The sequence below is a fragment of the Euprymna scolopes genome, chromosome 5 (assembly GCF_053919585.1).
Source record: "Euprymna scolopes isolate OS-2025 chromosome 5, ASM5391958v1, whole genome shotgun sequence".
NCBI lineage: Eukaryota > Metazoa > Mollusca > Cephalopoda > Sepiida > Sepiolidae > Euprymna > Euprymna scolopes.
In genome coordinates, this window is record NC_136486.1 from 5,438,184 (window position 1) to 5,458,156 (window position 19,973).

A 19,973-nucleotide genomic window follows, 5' to 3' on the forward strand; every position below is an offset into this window, starting at 1 on the left:
CCGTGACTCGTTGGGTCAGTATGTTATATTAGCTATGGAATTAATGTATGAGCGTGACACTTGTGACGTAAAGAAAATAGTTTTTGTGACATAACAGAAACATTTCTATGAAAGTATATTAAAATGAAAAAAAAGAATATCGATAGATTTCTATGAATCGTTCTGTTTATAATTGTTTATTTTTTAAAAAATCTTACAACCATTGAATTATAAGTGGTTCGCCATACTTATAGGTAAATGTGCACTGAACAGATACCATAATACTTAAAGTTAAATTCAAATTTTGATATATCTTTTAATTTAAACAAAAACACAACAAACAAACAATTGGGACGCTGAAAACGTACACAGTAAAACAATACGTTTTATTGTCGCGTTGATTATTTATTTGTAACCTAAATTAAAAAAAACATTTTCAGGGTTATTTATTTATGTTGGTAGTGTAGAAGAAAATGTATGAATGTTTTTTTTAAGAAAGGTATATTAAAAAATGGAGAATAAATTAGAAAAAAATGAAGGCGGTGGGTGAATCGCCGTTGTAAAATGTTCTTATGGTTGTCAACGGGTTAAAGTAGATTAATTTATAAGAAAATTGCGTTAAAATACGGAAATGAATGATGTAAAAAAAACAAAATGCCGAAAGTATTAACAATTGCTTATTTGGATAATTTAACCGCGGAAAAAAAAGCAATTGGTACGCTGAAAAAGTACACAGTAAAATCCGTTTTATTGTCGCGTTGATTATTTGTTTATGTACGCATGCGCAACCGGAAGTCGTATACTAAATGTTGGGTTACAACACCCGTTACAAGATCATTTGATCTTTATAATTATATAGATTTACATTGCTTAGTTAATTCTTTTTTCGTAAAATATCGTATCCTAATTATTACAATCAGTTTCTATTAGTAAAAGATTTAGTTTCGATATTACAAAAATAATACAAAAACAATTAAAATCATCAAAAATATAAGCAATAATAAAACAAATAGTTAGTAAAATTTTGAGATTAAAAAAATCTAAAGAAAATCGTTTTGATTGGCTTCAACTCTAAATGTATAATAAACTTACAATATTAAATCACCACTTTTATTTGTGTGCCAGTTGTAGGCTTGCAGCAGGAAATATTTCATGCTAAAATTCTTGATAATTTTTTATGTTTATTTGTTAAGTAAATCAACAGGAAATACTTATTTGCTTTTTTTTAATTCATACTTCCGGTTGAATAAAACACGATTTCTTATCACTTTCATAGCAAAACAAATAAATAGAATTATTAAATAAAATATGAATACATGCATAAGAAATTGACGAACGATTAAATCTATGATGAAATTACAAAAATATATAAAAAAGACAAAAACATAAGGCAGTTGTGAGACTGTATACCTTTGCCTAACAACGTAAGGATGGGTTTTCTTCTTTATATTGTATGAAGTATTGCGGAAGTTATGATTGTTACCTTCTGTCTAATAAGACAAAGGCGTTCTGCATGTAGTCGGATGCATTGTAGCATTTGCTCTGGCTATACAGTCGAAGCTGGAGTTGCTCTACGGATGCAGGCATGGGAGGGTATTAAGAAGATTGAGGTTTGACCAGCTACCCTTCTTGTCGTTGTAGACAACCCGACGAAAAGGCAAGCCAATACGGACGAACCAGTGCAGCTGCAGGAGTTGCCAGAAAGGTTTTGCAGTGATCACCATTCGATTATCGGTACTCCAAACCGGATTTTTTGTTGCAGGTTTACTCCCTTAGCCTTTGCAGTAAACCTAAAATGATATGCTCAACAAGCAAGATCGGAGATGCGCCGCTGTACAACTCATGCTCTCTACCGATCCATTGCCAGCACCCTCAACATTCATCGCTGGATTGCCACGAGTAAGAGGAACGTGCTCAGGGTGATGCAAACAAGATTTCCGGCCACGGTTATGATCTTTGGTGTGGTTTCATGTGAGGGCCACATTATGCCTCCTCACATCTTCGAAGTCAACACCAAAGTGTACCTGGTTATGCTGAAGAGTGTCGTGATCCCCTGGTGCAATTAAGTAGCAGATGCACAAAGTGTAACCCTTATCAAAATCACCACCCATGTAGAGTCTTTAATACGTAACTAGTGGTACGCTCGTCATGAATAAAACCCCTTTTATAACATTAAAAATAATCTATGCTTGTTTGGCTATACGAGGTAAGCAAAATTGAGAGAAAACATATAAGCAAGAGGTTGTTGAGAGCGCGATGCCTCCGTTCATTCTCAAGAGACAATGGATATCCACTGTTATGGTAGCTGCGCGTGTTATTGGTTTGCGTAAGACCAAACTACACCTCTCCTGAATCGACACTGGTTGAGTCCAGTGGCTAGGAGAAGTGATACACGATTTGAAACAATGCAGAGATAAGCACATACAGCACCTGAAATTAAAAAATCGTCACCCATTTTAGTACTGACCAGGATGAACGTTGCTTAACTTCGGTGATGTAAGGGGGAACCGCTGCGTCAATGTGAATTATGCCGTATGTCAATGTTTTTGGGAGTAAGGGACACCGGAAATCAGTAATCATAATATAGAAAGTGTGTCATTTTTTTTTGAGCATATCATCCATATTTTGATTATTTTATACTGAATCCAGTAATGTTTCATGCTTCAAGTTGTTATAGCTTCAAATATTTGTCCATTTTGTTTGGTTTGACCGTTTTATTTTACGGCATGTCAAAGCTTTTCAGATTATTTAATGCCGGATCCACTAATTTGCAAAAAAGTATTTTTTTTCAAGTTTTTATATCTTAAATATGTATTTATACTGTTTGGTTCAATCGTTTTGTAGAAAGAAAATTGTTTTCGCTTTCTACTTTGCAGAACATGATTGAGTTTTGCAATGGATAAGGGAAAACAATAACATCAATGTTTAGTGTATTTTTGTTCGGGATATCAGTATCTTTATACAGATTGCTCTGGTAGTACTAGATGCCCAAACAGGTACTACTATTCTGGACCAAATTAGACGCCAGGGCAAGTATAAACAAGGAGTCGGTTCACATTCCTATCTGCTCCCAAGAGAGCCGCACCAATGGAGGTCTTTTAAGATCAAATCTAGAACCAGATACAGAAATGGTGAAACAAAAGCAGAATCCTTGGATAACAAGCACAATCATAGAATGTTGCCGAATAAATAATTTTTTTTCCTATATTCGTTAACTTGTCCCTTTTTAACTTTTACTCACAATTCATAACAATATATATATATATATATATATATATATATATATATATATATATATATATATATGCACTTATAGAAATGTGTGTTTCGTGCATTGATATTCATATTAAATACCCTTTTTAGTCGCGTGCACTATAAGTCACTCCGTCGGTCGGTCGGTTTGTCGGTCGGTCGGTCTGTCGGTCTGTCTGTAACACTTTTGTGCTTGGCCTTTTTGGTTAAGATCAAAGGTCTTTTGTTAATAGATTCTGTTCTTAGCCTTTTAAGTTTTTCTTGGCATTTGGCCAAAATTCAGGCTTTTTGTGGCCTTTTTCCTAAAATCAAAGTGTAGTATCTGTTCCGGCAGATACTGCAAGCAAATACCATATGTGGGGCAACTCCACTTGGTCAATGTAAGGGAAACCCTTCATACCAATTGTCACTATCCAGCTTCTCTACTCCCCGGGGAGTTGGTCCCAATTTCCCCATCACTCCTCACATTAAAAATCGGCCTAGTGCCTAATTTGCTTGGTGGGGGAGCAAATAAATACCAACCCTTCATACCAATTGTCACTATCAAGCTTTTCTATTCCCCGGGGAGTTGTTCCCCCTTTCCCCTTCATTCCTCACATTAAAAATCGCCCTTGTGCCTAATTTGCACGGTTGGAGAGCAAACAAACACAGCATTTCTTGGCCTTTTGGTCAAGATAACAGTGTAGTATCTGTCCGGCACATACTGCAAGCAAAGACCATATGTGGGGGAAACCCCACATATAAGACCATTGCCCTGCCTTTGTGGCCATCAGTTATTGGTCAATGTAGGGGCAACCCTTCATACAAATTGTCACTATCCAGCTCCCTTACTCCCCGTGGAGCTGGTCCCCATTTCCACTTCACTCCTCACATAAAATATCGGCCCTGTGCTAATTTGCTCGGCGGGGATCAAACAAATATTCTTTTCTTGGCCTTTTGGCCAAGATCAAAGTGTAGTATCTGTTACCGGCAGATACTGCAAGCAAAGACAATATATGTGGGGGAAAACCCACATATAAGACCTTGGTCAATGTAGGGGCAACCCTTCATACCAATTGTCACTATCCAGCTCCCCCACTCCCCGGGGAGTTGGTCCCTATTTCCCCTTCACTCCTCATATTAAAAATCGGCCTAGTGCTTAATTTTCTCAGTGGGGGAGCAAATAATTTGTTCGGTGAGGGAGCAAATAAATACCAACCCTTCATACCAATTGTCACTATCCAGCTCCCCTACTCCCCAGGGAGTTGGTCCCTATTTCCCCTTCTCTCCTCACATTAAAAATAGGCCTTGTGCTTTATTTGCTCAGTGGGGGGAGCAAATAAATACCGCTTTTCTTGGCCTTTTGACCAAGTTACCGTCTGTCTGTACTTCCCCTCCCTGCAAAACGCCGAATCAGCTTACAGGAGCACCTCGACACACTCTTGTGGAACGAGGGTAAGCATTATGTTTGCAGAGAGGTCTGTGTTCGAAATCCGAGCGAGTGAGGCTTAGGACTGCCTGATCTCCGGTGTCACAAGCACGCAGAGAGGTTGGCCTTCCTGAGTCGTTCGTTGTACGTAGACGTTCCATGGGTCGCTGCGGTTGGAAGCTCGTTTTCTAATCTCACACCTGACCCCTCGGTCGAAGCTCGGCGGAGACCGAGGGGGCAACAAACATTCTACGCCGAATGCCGGTCCGCACTTAGAGCGTTGCCGGGGACCAGTGTCCTCGAACAGTCTAGGAACAGGCTTTATCGAGAGCTAGTGGGGCGTAGCACAAAGGAAGCGCTAGTGAAACGGACGGGGATGTCGTTAGAGGAGGTCCGCTCCCAGTGAAGTTGGGCGCCGGGACGGGACTTTCTTACAAATCTGGAATTTTCCCTTACCTGGCGACTTGTCCGGAACGCACTGCCCCTCCTTGAAGAACTCAACCTGTACAATGAAGAAACCCGAGTCTACTGCCTGCGCTGCGACGAAGACATGAGGGAAACAGCCGGTCATGCCTTTTTTCGCTGCAGCAGGCGCAAGACCCTCCTAGGGTACGTCAATGAGGTAACGGCTCGCATCGATGCCAAGCGCTGGCTTGAACTCGACGAATCATATTTTGTGGAGAACATTGATCCGCCGCTGCCTAGGGAGAAAAGAATGGTTTTTCGAGCGATACTAGCAGTAGCGAGGATGGTCATATGGATCACACGCCTCAAGCGAGTCCGCGAAGGGATATCTGTTCCGGATCGGGATCTGATCGTCTACTTTAAACATCTGCTTAAAGTAAAGATCAGATGCGATTGGAAGAGGTTGCCTCGAGTGGCCTTTGACAAGAGGTGGGTGCATGACGCTAGCTTGTGCATCCGACGAGGCGCCAAGTTTGAATTCGTGTTACCACCATAAGCATGGCACGTGCGGTACTGGATCTTACGGAGCCTATCCAGCTAAGTTAGACAAATAAAAAGTAAAGAGACTCTTGACTGGTGGTACAAATGAGATCCTGTCCTCCAATTTTTTTTTTTTTTTTTTTACACAGTGATCATCACTTATCAAGGCCCGGAAGCCACTCAGGGATAAGGGTTATTGCAAGTACATTACGTTAGTGTGGAGATTTGATGAAGTGTTTACTTAAGGGGGCGGTTCATTAGGAATTTGTTAACGTTGGACTTGAAGACATCCAAGTTGTAGTCCGGTGGGAAGCAGGCAGACGGAATAGAGTTCCACAGGCGTGCAGTTCTAAGAAAGAAGCTTTGTTCATGGAATCCGCGTTTTGATTTAGGCACAGATATAGAGTGGGGGAAATTTTTCACAGTGGATTCAGCTAGACGGGTGTTTTTCGTGAAAGATTGTCGAGGGGGGACCAGAGATTGGAGTTCAGACGAGCACCTGCCATGGAAATAACGATAAAACAAGGATAGGCTCGCAACGTCTCTTCTGTGGGAGAAAGGTTGCAGGGTAGAGAAAAGGGCATCCCCCACTAAGCCACAAAGTCTATTTTGTACTCTGTCAAGGCAGGATAGGCTGTTTTTAGGAGCTCCTGCCCAGATATGGCAACAGTATTCCATCCTTGGACGTACTTGGCTTTTATATAGATAGAGAATTGCATCAGTAGTGAGATATCTTCTGGAGCGGTAGAAGGATCCCATCATCTTTCCAGCGACCTTGGCAACAGACTTGATGTACGTGTTCCATTTCAGATCAGGAGTAAAGGTCAAACCCAGAAGCTTGTCAAAACACGGGGCCTCACCCAGACGAGGGCCATCCATCACAATTGATGCCAGATAGGGATCAGAGCGTTGATGATGTAAGGATAGGAGTTTGGTTTTGGATGCATTAAAGGTAACCAGCCACATCTTCCCCCACTGAACCACGTGCTCGAGATCAGAGGAGAGAGAATCAGAGAGAACTTTGTCATTTACAGCCTTTGATGTGTTGCCGTAGATGGTCGTGTCATCAGCATAGATGTCAACGAATGATTTAAGTATGTGTTTAGGGAGGTCATTGATGTAGATCAGGAAGAGAGTTGGGCCTAGGATTGACCCTGAGGGACTCCAGCATTTATATTGCAGGCTTCCGATTTTTGTCCATCTATCACTACTCTTATGAGCCTATCGGAGAGAAATGATTTAATGATTGAGAAAACATTTCCAGTTATGCCGTAGCTGGAAATCTTGTGAAGTAGACCCTTATGCCATACCTTGTCGAAGGCCTTTGATATGTCAAGAGCAATTGCCCTAGAAAGGAAGCCTTTGTCAAGAGATTCACTAATCCTGTGGGATATAACCGTCAGCACATCTGGATATATAGTGTCTTGGCCTGTTTTAAATCTAGGTTAGTTATTTTTATGTTAGTTTATATATGCATATATATATACATATATATATATTTATATATATATGCATACATATATATGTGTAATAGTTTTGTATGTGCATGTTTATTTATTTTATTTATTCATTTGTTTATTTTCTATTGTTTTTGTTAGGTTTAAAGTTATTTTGTATCCCTATCCTAGAGTAAATTTTATCCTGTGAACACAGTTGTTCGCTATTTCTCTCCTACAGTTTAATAGATGTTGGGGTTCTTTAAAGTACAGGATAGCAAATTTTTCATGAAGGCATAATCTACATGGGTCGTCTAGGTCTCTACAGATGTTGGTTTGTCTTATTATCTTCCATTCGACACCGGCGAACGTCCGCTTTCCTTGAGTTCCCAGTACTTATTTGCTAGCGTTGTTTTCATACGGTGTTTTTTATTTTTGAATGTAGTTTTGTGGTCATAATATCGAGTTTTGAAATCTGAGGAAGTCATACCTACTTAATATTTCTTGTTATTCGGGTTTTCTTTCGTAAATATTGTGGCCTGGTAAAATATGCTTTTGGTTAGACATTTATTTTGAAGTGGGCAAAGTGTTGCATTTATCTTGTTCGTTATTAGTATTTTCATTTTTATTTCTAGTATAGTTATTATCGTCCGGAGTTGGTTTCTTCTTCTTCTTCTTCTTCTTCTTCTTCTTCTTCTTATTATTATTATTATTATTATTATTATTATTATTTCTTCTAGTTATATATGTGTCTTTTGTGTTAGTTTTATTTTTGTCATAGTGTCTACTTTTTTATTGTTTATTTTCTTGTTGTTTACATTATATATATGTATATATATATAAGTGTTTTTAACATGTTTTACTAACTATTTGCTCATATATATATATATTCCTTCTATTTGTATATATATATATATATATATATATATATATATATATATATATATATATTGAATAAAACAATTCATAATAATAATTTTGAATTAAAAATCAGTTCCAAAAGGAAAACAAACAAAATCCACTAGATTGTACGATCGTTTCAGAAACAATGTTCATTTTATTTAAATATTTAGAATTATTTGAATATTTAGAATTATTTGACAAAAATTTTGTCTTTTAATAACAAAGTCTACTCATCAGCAAAAATAGGGGGGACATTTAAAGACACCAAAATAAAACTAGCATTTTAGTCGTGTGTAAGGCAGATATTCCTGGAAATATTTCAAAATAAGGATAAAATTAAATTAACTTATATTGAAATAAAATAAAATAAAAACTAAGTAATTAATTCTATGTTGATAAATAAATTAAAATAGAGTAAAATAGAAAATTATGAATAAGTTAAAAGAAAAAAAAGTAAAATTATGTTTTATATAAATATATATATATATATATATATATATATATATATATATATATATATATATATATATATATATATATATAATCTTCAGAATGTGAGAGAATATATAATTATTTCCACAGCCAGATAACGTCGCAGCTCACAAGAACCATGACAGCCAACAAACCGGAAGTCCAAGACTCGAGTTTCGCCCTTATTTGGGCTCATCAGAAACCCGAGCCTTTGCATGCGAGGCGAGCATTCTACTAACTAGACAAACGCGCCACACACAAGAAAATCTATTAACCAACACAGTTCAAGCGAACAGCGGCGAAAATCCGACAGTGAAACGAACCTACTACGTCTCGAACAAGAGATGTGATCATCACGACCAGCTATAACCCAAGCCCATGTCTCACATCCTTAGCGATTATAAAAATTCTTACTTGGGGACACTAACTTCGGCACTTTTGCATGACAGCATGAGGCGACCGAGACGAGTTATCGACCCCTGTTTTGTGAATGAGAAACGCCCTCTACCGGCCGTTCTGTGAACCTCAAATATAAACAAGTGTCTCCGAGAACGCAAAAATATATGATAACGAATAAATAACACAAAAACATATGAAAAGCAAAACATTTATTGCATAAAAAATATAATTTTAATATTATTTCTTTTTAATGAGTGATTTATAAGTGAAAATAAAATAATAAACGCTAAAAACATGAAACATTGTTTTTTTGAATTATTTGTTTTTTTTTTCAGTAAGATTGTATAAAATGCAGCAACATATTATTTTTAAAATCGGAAATGGAATGAAAAAATATGCTAAAAACATGAAACATTTTGTTTTTTGAATTATTTGGTTTTTTTTTTCGCAATAAGATTGTATAAAAATATATCAAAATATAATTTTAGTTTGTCAAAGTAGCAAAATATAATTTAAAAAATATGAAACATTTATAGAGGTTGAAGAATAATTTGTCTTTTTTTTGTACAGAAAGATTGTATACAAATGTAGCAAAATATAATTTCAAAGTATTATATTTCAATTTTTTAAATAATATTTTCCTTTGTTCAATGTATGCTTTTCAATTTTTTCGGAAAAAAGGTTTACACGAACTTTTAGGAAAGTATGAGTTATCGACTCCTGAAGAACGCCCTCTATCAGCCGTTCTTAAAACTAAAATACACACATACGCATCATGCTGTTCTACAGGAGTGCCCTAACTTCTACTAAGGTTGCTTCTTTCTCCTTCTTGTCCCATATCACTGTCAGGTTTTGTGGCTCCATTTTCTAGATGCGTAACTGTAAGAATTGGATAGTTATAGTGGATGGTGTATGACTTCTTTCCGACTGTTTTTTTCCGGTAAACATGTTCCCAGGATTTGCTGTTGTTTTCAGTAGACAACTTTTTACAGATCGTCTAGTGGACATATTTACACAATTCATTGTGTCAGATTGTATATTAGCCATTCTGCAGCAGAACCCAGTGGGAAAATATGTCCTTCCAACTCGCTGCTAAGATCCACATAAAAAAGCAAAAAGGCAGTCCATATCTGTCGTCTTTATATAGTTATGAGGGAAGATAACTTCCTGATTATTTCCTGCTATCAAGGGAAATAACTCCAAGTGTGCTTCATGTTATCAGAAGCAGATGACTCTTTTACTTATGCAATATTATTTCATCTTTTACTTCCATTAATGAAAATTCTATTTCAAACTTAAGATGAGAAATTAAAGGATACGGAAGTTGGAGATATGTAGATAGAGACGTAGATAGATTAAGAGATAGATTGATATAGAGAGATATAGATAAAGAGATAGAGAAAAGAGAGAGTGAAACAGAGAGAGAGAGAAATATGATAAACTAGTAGAAAAAGAATATGAGCAGACATGTAGACTACTTCTTCATCTTTATCTTTTTGTGTTGTTCATTCTTCTTTTTCGACTTTTTGTATTAGTTCATCTTTTTCGTTTTTTGTTGCATTCTTTTCTTAAGTAGGCGATGAAATGAAAGCTAATACGTCCACACATAAAAATAATAACAAAAGACAAGAAATGTTTTTTTTTCTAAGTAAAAAAAAATACCGAAAGTTTCTTTAGCAAATATTATTTGTTATTGAGTCGATATTTGGACGAGGAGATATTTGTAAAAAGTACAGTTCCATTACGGTGTCATGTGACCGGAAACATTATCAATATACTTTTTTTTATTTCTTTCTTTTCTAATCTTAAGTATAGTTTTTTTCTCATTACTGTTCTTATCTATCTATCTATCTATCTATCTATCTATCTATCTATCTATCTATCTATCTATCTATGAACCTATCTATCTATCTATCTACCTACCGACCTATCTATCTATCTATCTATCTATCTATCTATCTATCTATCTATCTATCTATCTATCTATCTATCTATCACCGTGCATGTAAAGTTAGGTATGAGCAGATATTTCTATATTTCTATGGATACAATTCAATCATGAAATAACCGATCATTATGAATTTTGGAACATAGTTGCTAGATTCAAGGGTGAGCCATGAGAGCTATTTTTTTTTTACACAGTGATCACCACTTATCAAGGCCCGGAAGCCACTCAGGGATAAGGGTTATTGCAAGTACATTACGTTAGTGTGGAGATTTGATGAAGTGTTTACTTAAGGGGGCGGTTCATTAGGAATTTGTTAACATTGGACTTGAAGACATCCAAGTTGTAGTCTGGTGGGAAGCAGGCAGACGGAACAGAGTTCCACAGGCGTGCAGTTCTAAGAAAGAAGCTTTGTTCATGGAATCCGCGTTTTGATTTAGGCACAGATATAGAGTGGGGGAAAAATTTCACAGTGGCTTCAGCTAGACGGGTGTTTTTCGTGAAAGATTGGCGAGGGGGGACCAGAGCTATTTTTATTTAGAATTAATTTTATGCAAAACTAGGGCTACGAAAAAGTCAGACACGAGGTGCCTTAAACAAGTTTCCAGACTTTTTAGCATGAGCATTTTATTGATATGAAATTCTATTTTATTGATATGAAATCAATAAAATAGTTTCATATCAATAAAATAGTTTCATATCAATAAAATAGTTTCATATCAATAAAATAGTTTCATATCAATAAAATAGTTTCATATCAATAAAATAGTTTCATATCAATAAAATAGTTTCATATCAATAAAATAGAGTTTCATATCAATAAAATAGTTTCATATCAATAAAATAGAGTTTCATATCAATAAAATAGAGTTGCATATCAATAAAATAGTTTCATATCAATAAAATAGAGTTTCATATCAATAAAATAGTTTCATATCAATAAAATAGAGTTTCATATCAATAAAATAGTTTCATATCAATAAAATAGAGTTTCATATCAATAAAATAGAGTTGCATATCAATAAAATAGTTTCATATCAATAAAATAGAGTTTCATATCAATAAAATAGTTTCATATCAATAAAATAGAGTTTCATATCAATAAATAGAGTTTCATATCAATAAAATAGAGTTTCATATCAATAAATAGAGTTTCATATCAATAAAATAGTTTCATATCAATAAAATAGAGTTTCATATCAATAAAATAGTTTCATATCAATAAAATAGAGTTTTATATCAATAAATAGTTTCATATCAATAAATAGAGTTTCATATCAATAAAATAGTTTCATATCAATAAAATAGAGTTTCATATCAATAAAATAGTTTCATATCAATAAAATAGAGTTTCATATCAATAAAATAGAGTTTCATATCAATAAAATAGTTTCATATCAATAAAATAGAGTTTCATATCAATAAAATAGTTTCATATCAATAAAATAGAGTTTCATATCAATAAAATAGTTTCATATCAATAAAATAGAGTTTCATATCAATAAAATAGAGTTGCATATCAATAAAATAGTTTCATATCAATAAAATAGAGTTTCATATCAATAAAATAGTTTCATATCAATAAAATAGAGTTTCATATCAATAAATAGAGTTTCATATCAATAAAATAGAGTTTCATATCAATAAATAGAGTTTCATATCAATAAAATAGTTTCATATCAATAAAATAGTTTCATATCAATAAAATAGAGTTTCATATCAATAAAATAAAGTTTCATATCAATAAAATAGTTTCATATCAATAAATAGAGTTTCATATCAATAAAATAGTTTCATATCAATAAAATAGAGTTTCATATCAATAAAATAGTTTCATATCAATAAAATAGAGTTTCATATCAATAAATAGAGTTTCATATCAATAAAATAGAGTTTCCTATCAATAAAATAGTTTCATATCAATAAATAGAGTTTCATATCAATAAAATAGAGTTTCATATCAATAAATAGAGTTTCATATCAATAAAATAGAGTTTCATATCAATAAAATGGTTTCATATCAATAAAATAGAGTTTCATATCAATAAAATAGTTTCATATCAATAAAATAGAGTTTGATATCAATAAAATAGTTTCATATCAATAAAATACAGTTTCATATCAATAAAATAGTTTCATATCAATAAAATAGTTTCATATCAATAAATAAAGTTTCATATCAATAAAATAGTTTCATATCAATAAAATAGAGTTTCATATCAATAAAATAGTTTCATATCAATAAATAGAGTTTCATATCAATAAAATAGTTTCATATCAATAAATAGAGTTTCATATCAATAAAATAGTTTCATATCAATAAATAGAGTTTCATATCAATAAAATAGTTTCATATCAATAAAATAGAGTTTCATATCAATAAAATAGTTTCATATCAATAAAATAGTTTCATATCAATAAATAGAGTTTCATATCAATAAAATAGTTTCATATCAATAAAATAGAGTTTCATATCAATAAAATAGTTTCATATCAATAAAATAGTTTCATATCAATAAAATAGAGTTTCATATCAATAAAATAGTTTCATATCAATAAAATAGAGTTTCATATCAATAAAATAGTTTCATATCAATAAAATAGTTTCATATCAATAAAATAGTTTCATATCAATAAAATAGAGTTTCATATCAATAAAATAGAGTTTCATATCAATAAATAAAGTTTCATATCAATAAAATAGTTTCATATCAATAAAATAGAGTTTCATATCAATAAAATAGTTTCATATCAATAAATAGAGTTTCATATCAATAAAATAGTTTCATATCAATAAATAGAGTTTCATATCAATAAAATAGTTTCATATCAATAAATAGAGTTTCATATCAATAAAATAGTTTCATATCAATAAAATAGAGTTTCATATCAATAAAATAGTTTCATATCAATAAAATAGTTTCATATCAATAAAATAGAGTTTCATATCAATAAAATAGTTTCATATCAATAAAATAGAGTTTCATATCAATAAAATAGTTTCATATCAATAAAATAGAGTTTCATATCAATAAATAGAGTTTCATATCAATAAAATAGAGTTTCATATCAATAAAATAGTTTCATATAAATAAAATAGCGTTTCATATCAATAAATAGAGTTTCATATCAATAAAATAGAGTTTCATATCAATAAAATAGTTTCATATCAATAAATAGAGTTTCATATCAATAAAATAGTTTCATATCAATAAAATAGAGTTTCATATCAATAAAATAGAGTTTAATATCAATACAATAGTTCATATCAATAAAATAGAGTTTCATATCAATAAAATAGTTTCATATCAATAAAATAGAGTTTCATATCAATAAATAGAGTTTCATATCAATAAAATAGAGTTTCATATCAATAAATAGAGTTTCATATCAATAAAATAGAGTTTCATATCACTAAAATAGTTTCATATCAATAAAATAGAGTTTCATATCAATAAAATAGAGTTTCATATCAATAAAATAGTTTCATATCAATAAAATAGAGTTTCATATCAATAAAATAGTTTCATATCAATAAAATAGAGTTTCATATCAATAAATAGAGTTTCATATCAATAAAATAGAGTTTCATATCAATAAAATAGTTTCATATAAATAAAATAGCGTTTCATATCAATAAATAGAGTTTCATATCAATAAAATAGAGTTTCATATCAATAAAATAGTTTCATATCAATAAATAGAGTTTCATATCAATAAAATAGTTTCATATCAATAAAATAGAGTTTCATATCAATAAAATAGTTTCATATCAATAAAATAGAGTTTCATATCAATAAAATAGTTTCATATCAATAAAATAGAGTTTCATATCAATAAAATAGTTTCATATCAATAAAATAGAGTTTCATATCAATAAAATAGTTTCATATCAATAAAATAGTTTCATATCAATAAATAGAGTTTCATATCAATAAAATAGTTTCATATCAATAAAATAGAGTTTCATATAAATAAAATAGTTTCATATCAATAAAATAGTTTCATATCAATAAAATAGAGTTTCATATCAATAAAATAGTTTCATATCAATAAAATAGAGTTTCATATCAATAAAATAGTTTCATATCAATAAAATAGTTTCATATCAATAAAATAGTTTCATATCAATAAAATAGTTTCATATCAATAAAATAGAGTTTCATATCAATAAAATAGTTTCATATCAATAAAATAGAGTTTCATATCAATAAAATAGAGTTTAATATCAATACAATAGTTCATATCAATAAAATAGAGTTTCATATCAATAAAATAGTTTCATATCAATAAAATAGAGTTTCATATCAATAAATAGAGTTTCATATCAATAAAATAGAGTTTCATATCAATAAATAGAGTTTCATATCAATAAAATAGAGTTTCATATCACTAAAATAGTTTCATATCAATAAAATAGAGTTTCATATCAATAAAATAGAGTTTCATATCAATAAAATAGTTTCATATCAATAAAATAGAGTTTCATATCACTAAAATAGTTTCATATCAATAAAATAGAGTTTCATATCAATAAATAGAGTTTCATATCAATAAAATAGAGTTTCATATCAATAAAATAGTTTCATATAAATAAAATAGCGTTTCATATCAATAAATAGAGTTTCATATCAATAAAATAGAGTTTCATATCAATAAAATAGTTTCATATCAATAAATAGAGTTTCATATCAATAAAATAGTTTCATATCAATAAAATAGAGTTTCATATCAATAAAATAGTTTCATATCAATAAAATAGAGTTTCATATCAATAAAATAGTTTCATATCAATAAAATAGAGTTTCATATCAATAAAATAGTTTCATATCAATAAAATAGAGTTTCATATCAATAAATAGAGTTTCATATCAATAAAATAGTTTCATATCAATAAAATAGAGTTTCATATCAATAAAATAGAGTTTCATATCAATAAAATAGTTTCATATCAATAAAATAGAGTTTCATATCAATAAATAGAGTTTCATATCAATAAAATAGAGTTTCATATCAATAAAATAGTTTCATATCAATAAAATAGAGTTTCATATCAATAAAATAGTTTCATATCAATAAATAGAGTTTCATATCAATAAAATAGTTTCATATCAATAAAATAGAGTTTCATATCAATAAATAGAGTTTCATATCAATAAAATAGAGTTTCATATCAATAAAATAGTTTCATATCAATAAAATAGAGGTTCATATCAATAAAATAGTTTCATATCAATAAAATAGAGTTTCATATCAATAAAATAGTTTCATATCAATAAAATAGAGTTTCATATCAATAAAATAGAGTTTCATATCAATAAAATAGTTTCATATCAATAAAATAGAGTTTCATATCAATAAATAGAGTTTCATATCAATAAAATAGAGTTTCATATCAATAAAATAGTTTCATATCAATAAAATAGAGGTTCATATCAATAAAATAGTTTCATATCAATAAAATAGAGTTTCATATCAATAAAATAGTTTCATATCAATAAATAGAGTTTCATATCAATAAAATAGTTTCATATCAATAGAATAGAGTTTCATATCAATAAAATAGAGTTTTATATCAATAAAATAGTTTCATATCAATAAAATAGAGTTTCATATCAATAAAATAGTTTCATATCAATAAAATAGAGTTTCATATCAATAAATAGAGTTTCATATCAATAAAATAGAGTTTCATATCAATAAAATAGAGTTTCATATCAATAAAATAGTTTCATATCAATAAAATAGAGTTTAATATCAATAAAATAGTTTCATATCAATAAAATAGTTTCATATCAATAAAATAGTTTCATATCAATAAAATAGAGTTTCATATCAATAAAATAGGTTCATATCAATAAAATAGTTTCATATCAATAAAATAGTTTCATATCAATAAAATAGAGTTTCATATCAATAAAATAGTTTCATATCAATAAAATAGAGTTTCATATCAATAAAATAGAGTTTAATATCAATACAATAGTTTCATATCAATAAAATAGAGTTTCATATCAATAAAATAGTTTCATATCAATAAAATAGAGTTTCATATCAATAAATAGAGTTTCATATCAATAAAATAGAGTTTCATATCAATAAATAGAGTTTCATATCAATAAAATAGGGTTTCATATCACTAAAATTGTTTCATATCAATAAAATAGAGTTTCATATCAATAAAACAGTTTCATATCAATAAAATAGAGTTTCATATCAATAAAATAGTTTCATATCAATTAAATAGAGTTTCATATCAATAAAATAGTTTCATATCAATAAATAGAGTTTCATATCAATAAAATAGTTTCATATCAATAAAATAGTTTCATATCAATAAAATAGAGTTTCATATCAATAAAATAGTTTCATATCAATAAAATAGTTTCATATCAATAAATAGAGTTTCATATCAATAAAATAGTTTCATATCAATAAATAGAGTTTCATATCAATAAAATAGAGTTTCATATCAATAAAATAGTTTCATATCAATAAAATAGAGTTTCATATCAATAAAATAGTTTCATATCAATAAAATAGAGTTTCATATCAATAAAATAGTTTCATATCAATAAAATAGAGTTTCATATCAATAAAATAGTTTCATATCAATAAAATAGAGTTTCATATCAATAAAATAGTTTCATATCAATAAAATAGTTTCATATCAATAAAATAGAGTTTCATATCAATAAAATAGAGTTTCATATCAATAAAATAGAGTTTCATATCAATAAAATAGTTTCATATCAATAAATAGAGTTTCATATCCATAAAATAGAGTTTCATATTTATAAAATAGAGTTTCATATCAATAAAATAGTTTCATATCAATAAAATAGAGTTTCATATCAATAAAATAGTTTCATATCAATAAATAGAGTTTCATATCAATAAAATAGTTTCATATCAATAAAATAGTTTCATATCAATAAAATAGAGTTTCATATCAATAAATAGTTTCATATCAATAAATAGAGTTTCATATCAATAAAATAGTTTCATATCAATAGAATAGAGTTTCATATCAATAAAATAGAGTTTCATATCAATAAAATAGTTTCATATCAATAGAATAGAGTTTCATATCAATAAAATAGAGTTTCATATCAATAAATAGAGTTTCATATCAATAAAATAGAGTTTCATATCAATAAAATAGTTTCATATCAATAAATAGAGTTTCATATCAATAAAATAGAGTTTCATATCAATAAAATAGTTTCATATCAATAAAATAGAGTTTCATATCAATAAAATAGTTTCATATCAATAAAATAGAGTTTCATATCAATAAAATAGTTTCATATCAATAAAATAGAGTTTCATATCAATAAAATAGTTTCATATCAATAAAATAGAGTTTCATATCAATAAAATAGTTTCATATCAGTAAAATAGTTTCATATCAATAAAATAGAGTTTCATATCAATAAAATAGAGTTTCATATCAATAAAATAGTTTCATATCAATAAAATAGAGTTTCATATCAATAAAATAGTTTCATATCAATAAAATAGAGTTTCATATCAATAAAATAGTTTCATATCAATAAAATAGAGTTTCATATCAATAAAATAGTTTCATATCAATAAAATAGAGTTTCATATCAATAAAATAGTTTCATATCAATAAAATAGTTTCATATCAATAAAATAGAGTTTCATATCAATAAAATAGTTTCATATCAATAAAATAGAGTTTCATATCAATAAAATAGTTTCATATCAATAAATAGAGTTTAATATCAATAAAATAGTTTCATATCAATAAAATAGTTTCATATCAATAAATAGAGTTTCATATCAATAAAATAGTTTCATATCAATAAATAGAGTTTCATATCAATAAAATAGAGTTTCATATCAATAAAATAGAGTTTCATATCAATAAAATAGTTTCATATCAATAAAATAGAGTTTCATATCAATAAAATAGTTTCATATCAATAAATAGAGTTTCATATCAATAAAATAGTTTCATATCAATAGAATAGAGTTTCATATCAATAAATAGTTTCATATCAATAAATAGAGTTTCATATCAATAAAATAGTTTCATATCAATAAAATAGTTTCATATCAATAAAATAGAGTTTTATATCAATAAATAGTTTCATATCAATAAATAGAGTTTCATATCAATAAAATAGTTTCATATCAATAAAATAGTTTCATATCAATAGAAGAGAGTTTCATATCAATAAAATAGAGTTTCATATCAATAAAATAGAGTTTCATATCAATAAATAGTTTCATATCAATAAATAGAGTTTCATATCAATAAAATAGTTTCATATCAATAAAATAGTTTCATATCAATAGAATAGAGTTTCATATCAATAGAATAGTTTCATATCAATAAATAGAGTTTCATATCAATAAAATAGAGTTTCATATCAATAAAATAGAGTTTCATATCAATAAAATAGTTTCATATCAATAAAATAGAGTTTCATATCAATAAAATAGTTTCATATCAATAAATAGAGTTTCATATCAATAAAATAGTTTCATATCAATAGAATAGAGTTTCATATCAATAAATAGTTTCATATCAATAAATAGTTTCATATCAATAAAATAGTTTCATATCAATAGAATAGAGTTTCATATCAATAAAATAGTTTCATATCAATAAAATAGTTTCATATAAATTAAATAGAGTTTCATATCAATAAATAGTTTCATATCAATAAATAGAGTTTCATATCAATAAAATAGTTTCATATCAATAAAATAGTTTCATATCAATAGAATAGAGTTTCATATCAATAAAATAGTTTCATATCAATAAAATAGAGTTTCATATCAATAAATAGTTTCATATCAATAAATAGAGTTTCATATCAATAAAATAGTTTCATATCAATAAAATAGTTTCATATCAATAGAATAGAGTTTCATATCAATAAAATAGTTTCATATCAATAAAATAGAGTTTCATATCAATAAAATAGTTTCATATCAATAAAATAGAGTTTCATATCAATAAATAGTTTCATATCAATAAAATAGTTTCATATCAATAGAATAGAGTTTCATATCAATAAAATAGTTTCATATCAATAAAATAGTTTCATATCAATAAAATAGAGTTTCATATCAATAAATAGTTTCATATCAATAAAATAGTTTCATATCAATAAAATAGAGTTTCATATCAATAAAATAGTTTCATATCAATAAATAAAGTTTCATATCAATAAAATAGTTTCATATCAATAGAATA